We start from the raw sequence: 7593 nt of genomic DNA, 5'->3' as shown, positions 1-7593 counted from the left end.
AAAGTGTCCTGGTTTAGATGATAAATTGTATGGCTACCCTAATTTTAAATGATACACTTTAGTCTTTTTTGTTTACTCTGTGAGTTGTCAGTGGCCAAAAAGGATGTTTCCAGCTTAAGAGTAGTTGCCCACATGTGCATCCTCTTTATGAAATAGTTGTATTTTTTCCCTTGCATAGAAAGCAATCATTGCAAAACATTTAGAAGGAAATGAAAGGCATAAATAAGAGTTAGAAGCCTATGAATAAGTGTTAATATTTTGATATATATGTAATGCCACACATTATTAATAATATATTTATATACCTTTAGATCCCCAATCTCCAAACCAAGCCACTTTATATATATTAAATATCTAGAACTATATGATAACATAGCCAATATAGATCAATATACTCACTTTTTAAATAATCACTTTTAAAGACTATAATATTCTAGTGATTCGTTCTTAAACTATAATATTTTTAACTAATCCCCAGTTTTGGCATTTAGGTTTTTCAAATATTTCTATATATTATTGACAGTGCTGCAATAAATGTTGTGTGTAGCTAAATCTTTTTGCACATCTACGATTGTTTATTTTTCTTTTTTCTTTTTGAGATGGAGGCTTGTTCTGTTGCCCAGGCTCACTGCAACCTCCGCCTCCTGAATTCAAGCTGTTCCACTGCCTCAGCCTCCCAAGTAGCTGGGACTACAAGTGCCCGCCACCATGTCTGGCTATTTTTTTTTATTTAATTTTTTGTGATTTTAGTAGAGACAGAGTTTCACCATGTTGGCCAGGCTAGTTTCGAACTCCTGACCTCAAGTGATCCACTTGCCTCAGCCTCCCAAAGTGCTGGGATTACAGGTTTGAGCCACCGCGCCCAGCCTATGATTATTTCTTTAGGATGGTTTTCTGTAAATGAAATTGCCAGGTCAAAGTGAATGCACATTTACAGTTTTGAAATTGCCAAACCTTGCCAGGGTGTGTGAGGATTCCCATTTCCTCATGGCCTCATAGGTGCTATACGGATGATTCTTTTTCGTCTTTCAGTCTGAGGAGAGAATTTCACCTCCAACTTATTTCAGTTGTATCTCTGCTTATTGATGATTTGTATTTCATTTTTTTGTAAATTGCCTACCTTTCTTTTAGAGTGTTCACCTTTCTCTTAATGAATTGTGAAAGCTCTTTATATTTTAAATAAAATACCCGTATACATTATAAATTGCGAGATTTTTTCCTGACTTGCTATTTGTCTTTTAACTTTATTTATGGTAGATTTATGTGTATACAGATATGGTAGATTGATGTGGGTTCAGAAGTCTTTACTTTTTATACAGTTACAGCTATCAGTCTCTTCCTTTACAGAGTTTTGTACTTTTTAAAAGGACCAGGTTTCCAACAAAATTAACCTGTGAAACTTTTACAGTCTTATCTGATGCTGTAAACCCCTTGATCTCCTTGTTTCCGGCTTTATAGTATGGGCATTGTAGATAGGTGAGATAGTTTTTGTTTCCGTTTCCGTGGTTCATTATATCCTTCAGAAGGGGTTTAGCCACTTTGGAAATTAATTCACAGAGAAGTTACTGCAAGTAAGAACTAGTGATGAGCATTCTTTTCCTCAACCACAAAATAGGACCACACGTGCCTCTATTTGTATAATAGAAGGCCGTAATGGGAGTCAAAAGGGACTAGTTTGTTGAGAATCTTGCTGAATATATCATATTGTCCCATTGATGTGCTTTATAATTGCACTGATGTGTTTTCCAGAAAACTGTGGCACCAACCCAAGATTCTAATACTTAGTCAAGAAAATGCTACAGCCTGTTGTAGCTCCCCTAGAGCAAGCAGCTCTCCTTGGAATGGTGTCCCCAGGCTTCACGGCAGAGTTCTTACACCATGGTCAGGAGGGCGTGCCCCACAAGTACACATCCTGCTCTAGCTAGGACCATTGTGCCTGAGTTTGCATCTGTGCTGCATCCTTTGCTGATGTGCTGGCTTGAACCACATGTGAATCTCAAAAACCCCTTCTTTGTCTTTGAAGGTAGACTTGAACATCCCGCTTTGCCCTTGGCCCTTTACTGTGCCTATTTGACCTTCTCAATGCTTACACCAGGGGTAGGGAGAGAAGAGAAACCCTCCTTCCTCTCCACCTTATAGTCTACTATAAGGTGGACTACATTATAAGAGTCCACTTAGTTGTCCTCAGCCTCACCCCTGCTTCCATCAGAGTCCCTTTTCTTGTGGACTGAGGGAGGGGAGGTCTTGAGCACCATTATAGCACCACTGTGATGCTGAGACAGGGCTTCACGTTGGCCCTCAGCTTTCAGAGCCTTTCCCCCTGCACTCACAGTGGGGACCCTGGGATCTACCCCAGGTGCAATCTCAGGGTGCCAAACCCTATTATCTGATATCTCAAGAGAACTCCATCATGGTGGGGTGTCTTGGGGATGAAGACCAAGGAGCAAATGTTTGGTTTTGATAAGAAATTATAAAAGAGCAATAAATGTGCTAACTGTAGAATAACCTGCTCCAACAGCAGGGAACCAGAAGTCTGGGGTCCAGACCAGGGGCTTGAGAATAGTTTTTATTATGAAATGACCCTGTTAGGGGTTTGATTGGCCTCCTCCCAAGATGCTGTACTTTTATATGAAGTGCATCAGGGGTCCCTTCTGTTTGGGGAAGATAAACTCATTTCCTCCTGCCTTTTCAGTGCCATTTGGTCTCCCTCTCCCATCCTCCTATTCAGTAGCCAAAGAACTAATTTGGCTACAGTACAACCCTCTTCAGAGTGTTGGGGAGGAAAAGAAATCAAATATGAACAAAGCCCACACCCTGTGTAGTGGGCAAAGCTTGTTTGTAAATAATTTTAGTCTTATTGCTCATTCAGTAATTCTGTATCCCTCCCAATAGGTATTGGCAGCGTGTCAGATGGCCACCAGTTACGAAGAGCTTCCCTGTTTCTGAAACCCCTCAGCTTCTCAAGGGTCTGCGAACTGGAGAAACCAGTTATGCTAAAGGAGTCATAGACCCATTCTTTTCTCTTTTTGAGGGCTGGGGTGGGGAATGGTAGAGCGGAACAACATCTTCTATTCATCTACTCCTTCAAGAAGCATTTACGGAGCTCTCCTCTGTGGCAGGCCCTACCCAAGAGGTGAAAAAGAGAAATCTGGACACATGGTATGTCTCGGTTTTCCAAAGGCATTTCACGAAATCAGTAATAAACTCTGTTGGGCTGAATGGTGGCCCCTGAAGATATCAGGTCCTAATACTTGAAACCTATGAATGTTACCTTATATGGTAAAGGCTTTTTAGAGGTGATTAAGTTAAGGACCTTGAGTTGGAGAGATTATCCTGGATTAGCCAGTTAGGCCCTAAATGCCATTAAATGTATCCTTATATAAGAAGGAGGCAGAGAAATAATGACGTGCACAGAGGAGAAAGCGATGTAAAGATGGAGCAGGAAAGATTTAAAGATGCTGGCGATGGAGATTGGAGTGAGACAGCTACACACCGAGGAACACTGCAGCCAGGGGGAACTGGAAGAGGTGGAGAACAGATTCTCCCCACAGAGCTGCTGGAGGAGTGAGGTATTTTGGCCCGTTGATTTTGGCCCACCGAAACAGGTATGGGACTTCTGGCCTCCAGAACTATGAGAGAATAAATTTGTGTTTGTTGACTCCTCCAAACTTGAAGTAATTTGTTATACAATAGTCCCAGGACCATCCTTGCAGGTAAAATGGAGACATGGGTCTAGAAGACAGTGCAAGTAGGTGTCAGGGTATTTGACCAACTCTGTCAATTATTCAATCATGTGGGAAATACTTACTGAGTGACTGCGGTGCTCCAGGCATTAGAGCAATGGATAAGGCAGACAATATCCCCGCTGACATTGGGGTAGGGGGAAGGAGCAGGTAATAAACAGGTAAATGAAAAATGTGAACAAGATAACTTTAGTGATTGACAAGTGCCTTAAAGAAAACAAAACAGAGTCATGTGGAGTAGGGGACGGGGATCCTTTTAGACTAGGTAGTAGGAAACCCTTTCTGGTGAGAAAGCCTTGGAGCTGAGTCCTGAAGATCGTGGAGGAGCTACCATCTGGAGAGAGAGCATTCCAAGTAGAGTGAGCGGCAGGTGCAGAGGCTCTGAGGTGGGAATAAGCGTCCTGTGTGTGAGAAGCAAACAGAAGGCCCAGACCCCTCTAAGTCAACAGGGAGGTCATTGCTCAGGGAGGGCTGCGGGATTCTGTCCTAGGCTCTGCCCTGTACAATTTTCATTTTTTATAATTAAATTGGAAGAAAACGCATCATAAATGTGCAGGCAATATAAAGCTGGTAGGATGTATATTGGGTTAGAGTCAGGGGTTGAGTTTCAAAACACCTTGACAGGCACGAACAAAACGATGAACTTCAACAGGGACAAATTGTGAAATCCTGACTTGGGTCTAAGAAAAAGTATTTGCCTAAGTCAAGAATGGGAACCCGACTTGAGTGCAGTACTGGTGTGAAGTCCCTGAAGCTGAGTGTCAGCACATAGCGTGATGTGACTGCCATAAAAAAGTCAAGCACTTTTACAACTTTTTAAAACTATGGAGTACAGCTCCAGGGAGGAGGTAGCCAGGAGTCTGTTTGTGGAGGACTGAGTGGGTATCACATTTTATGGGGTCATAGAAACAGCTCATTATTTGTTTATTCAATTAATGTTTAATGAGCACATATTATGTGCCTGGCACTGACTGGGCTTTGGGGTAAATAACAGTGAATAGGATAGAAACATTTGATGACTTCATAGAACTTACTAATTCTAGGGAGAAGATAGACATGGCAGACTTAATTATGTACCTATCTTTTTCACTGTATTAGATTTTTTCAGATTATAAAATTATAGTAATAAAATAGCAATATCAAATATTACTGAAATATATAACAATATGCCCTGGGAAAAAATATGCCCTGTCAACTCATCCTCCCTCCCCAGACATAGCCACTGTCAACCAGTTTGTGCATATTTTTGCAACTTTTAAAAATATACATGCAATGTATTTTTAAAGCATGCAAGGGGAATCATACACTTCTGAATTTTGTTTTTTAGCTTCATATATCTTGGATATCCTTTCACATAAACACAAGGAAATCTACCTCATTCTTTTTAATGTCTGAATAATAATTTCATGCTATGGATGTATTATAGTTTATTTGACTAGTATCTTGTCGATAGATATGTGTACTGTTTCCATTTTCACTATTATAAGGATTTGCAAACAATTATTCTACATACCTTTTTATATGGCCTATGGTCACATTTCTAAAGGACAAATTCATAGAAGTGGGAATACTGGCTGGGCGTAGTGGCTCACGCTGGCTCACTGCGACGTCTGTAATCCCAGCACTTTGGGAGGGCGAGATGGGCGGATCACCTGAGATCAGGAGTTTGAGACCAGCCTAGCCAACATGGCAAAACCCTGTCCCTACTAAAAATATAAAAATTAGCTGGGTATGGTTGCGTGTACCTGTAATCCCGGCTACTCAGGAGGCAGAGGCAGGAGAATTGCTTGGACCCAGGAGGTGGAGGTTGCTGTGAGCCGAGATCAAGCCACTGCCACTGCACTCCAGCCTGGGCCACAGAGCGAGACTCTGTCTTGCAAAGAAAGAAAAAAAAAAAAAAGTGGAAATACTGTGTCGAAAGGTATGGAAAATTTAAATGATAGATACCATGTTTCTTACCAGTCAGGATGTACCTCAATGAGAGTGCAAATGAGACCACATGTTTTCTTGCAGTCTCAACATTCCAGGCAGTGTAGACAGTGCAAAAGGTCTTGTGGTAGAGGGAACCTGGTGTATCAGCAGGACTGAAGATCCCGTGGGGGCAGAGAGCAGAGAGCCAGGTGGGGAGTGAAGAGGGAGGCATGGGCCAGACCTTGTAGGGCCTTGTGATTCATCTTGAGGGTTTTGGTCCTTATCCCAAGAGAAAGGAGAAGCCAAAGGGAATTTCATGCAATCTGACATGATGAGATAGGCATTTTGAACAGGTGCCTCTGGCTGCCGTTATGGGGAATGGACTGGGAAGATGGAAAAGTAGATGTGAAGAGCACCTGGGGTAGCTGTTTTGGGAGTCCAGGTGAGAGATAATGGTAGCCTGGACTCGGGTGGAGGTGGCCATGGAGAGGAGTGGTTATATTTAACAGTTTTTTAGGCCATAGAACTGATGGAAGCTGATGCCTGAGTGGGCTTAGGTGGGGACTGAGGAAGAAGGCAGTGTCCTGGAAGAAAGATGGAATGGGAGTTATCATTGGAATGATGAGATGTCAAAGGAGCCAGTGATGATTGGCCAAAAACATGAAGATCCAGAGGAGACACCTGTTTTAGAGAGCAGCCTTTGCACCCTTGTCTCTCAGGCCCACAGCTCCATCAAAGGCAGGCTGACTATGGGATTCTGCCACCATGGCCACGGTCGATTGGAGTGGGAAAGTACTTGAGCCATGGCCATAACGTGGTCTGGGGTAAAAGCCTGCCCACGAAGGCGACAGTGCCAAATGCAGCTGAGGAGATGTCCTTCATGGAGTTTGAAGGAGAACCCAAGTGAGTGACAATGTTTGGAGGTGGGGAGTCAGAAGAAAGTCCACACAAGGAGAGGGCAGGAAATGGAAGTCATAAGTTAAAGTCACAAGGAAAGAAGGAGAGAAGAGAGAAGCAGGTGCAGGAGAAGGGGCTGAAGACCCACAGAGTGCTAGAGAGGGATGGATGACCTCTGTCCCCAGTATGACTGAGTGCTTAAGAGCCAGGCTTTCAAGCTGAGCGGATCTGAGTTTGATTTCCCACCTCTTGTGCTAACTAGCTCAGTGACCTTGAACAAGCCACCCAACTTCTCTAAGACTGTTCTGTTCATAGACCTTAAAGTATTTATTTCTTGGAGTTGTTGTGAGCTTTAAAGAGATATGCATGAATACCAAAGAAGATATTTACAACACAAAACCACTAGAGAATTGGTCTCCAGACTTTTTGAAAAAAACAGAAGTCTTTTACAAATCAGTAAGAAAAAGGCAGGCAGCCCAATAGATAAACAGGCAAAATACTTAAACAGACACTTAACAAAAGAGGATAGTAAACTGGTCAAAACAATGAAAAGATGATAGACATCATTAATAAAGAGAAACACAGTGAGATTCCTTATGCAACATTGTGGACGAATCCTTGAACACCACGTTGAGCAAAAGAAGCAAGATAGAGATGAATGCATGAAGTATGATTCAATGTATTTAAAGTTTAAAAGACTGGACATTAAAACTCCAATTAAATATTTCATACTCTCATCAGAGGGGCATATATGAAAAACCGGATGATACCAACTGTTGGTGAGGATACGGTACAACAGGAAATCTATATGCTGCTGATGGAATGTAGGTTAGTATAACCATTTTGGAAAACACACTGACATTATCGAATAAAACTAAAAACATGCACAGTACACAACCCAGTAATTTTGTTCTTGGGTGTGTGTATATAAGACGAACTTTTCACATATACCATGTATACATATACATATATTATATGTATGTGTATAGACATATACACACATACAAGCACGTTCATAATTTTATTGCTATGATGGCCTCAG

Source organism: Mandrillus leucophaeus, unplaced genomic scaffold (genome assembly GCF_000951045.1).
Source record: "Mandrillus leucophaeus isolate KB7577 unplaced genomic scaffold, Mleu.le_1.0 Scaffold627, whole genome shotgun sequence".
NCBI lineage: Eukaryota > Metazoa > Chordata > Mammalia > Primates > Cercopithecidae > Mandrillus > Mandrillus leucophaeus.
This window is presented reverse-complemented; position numbering follows the sequence as displayed.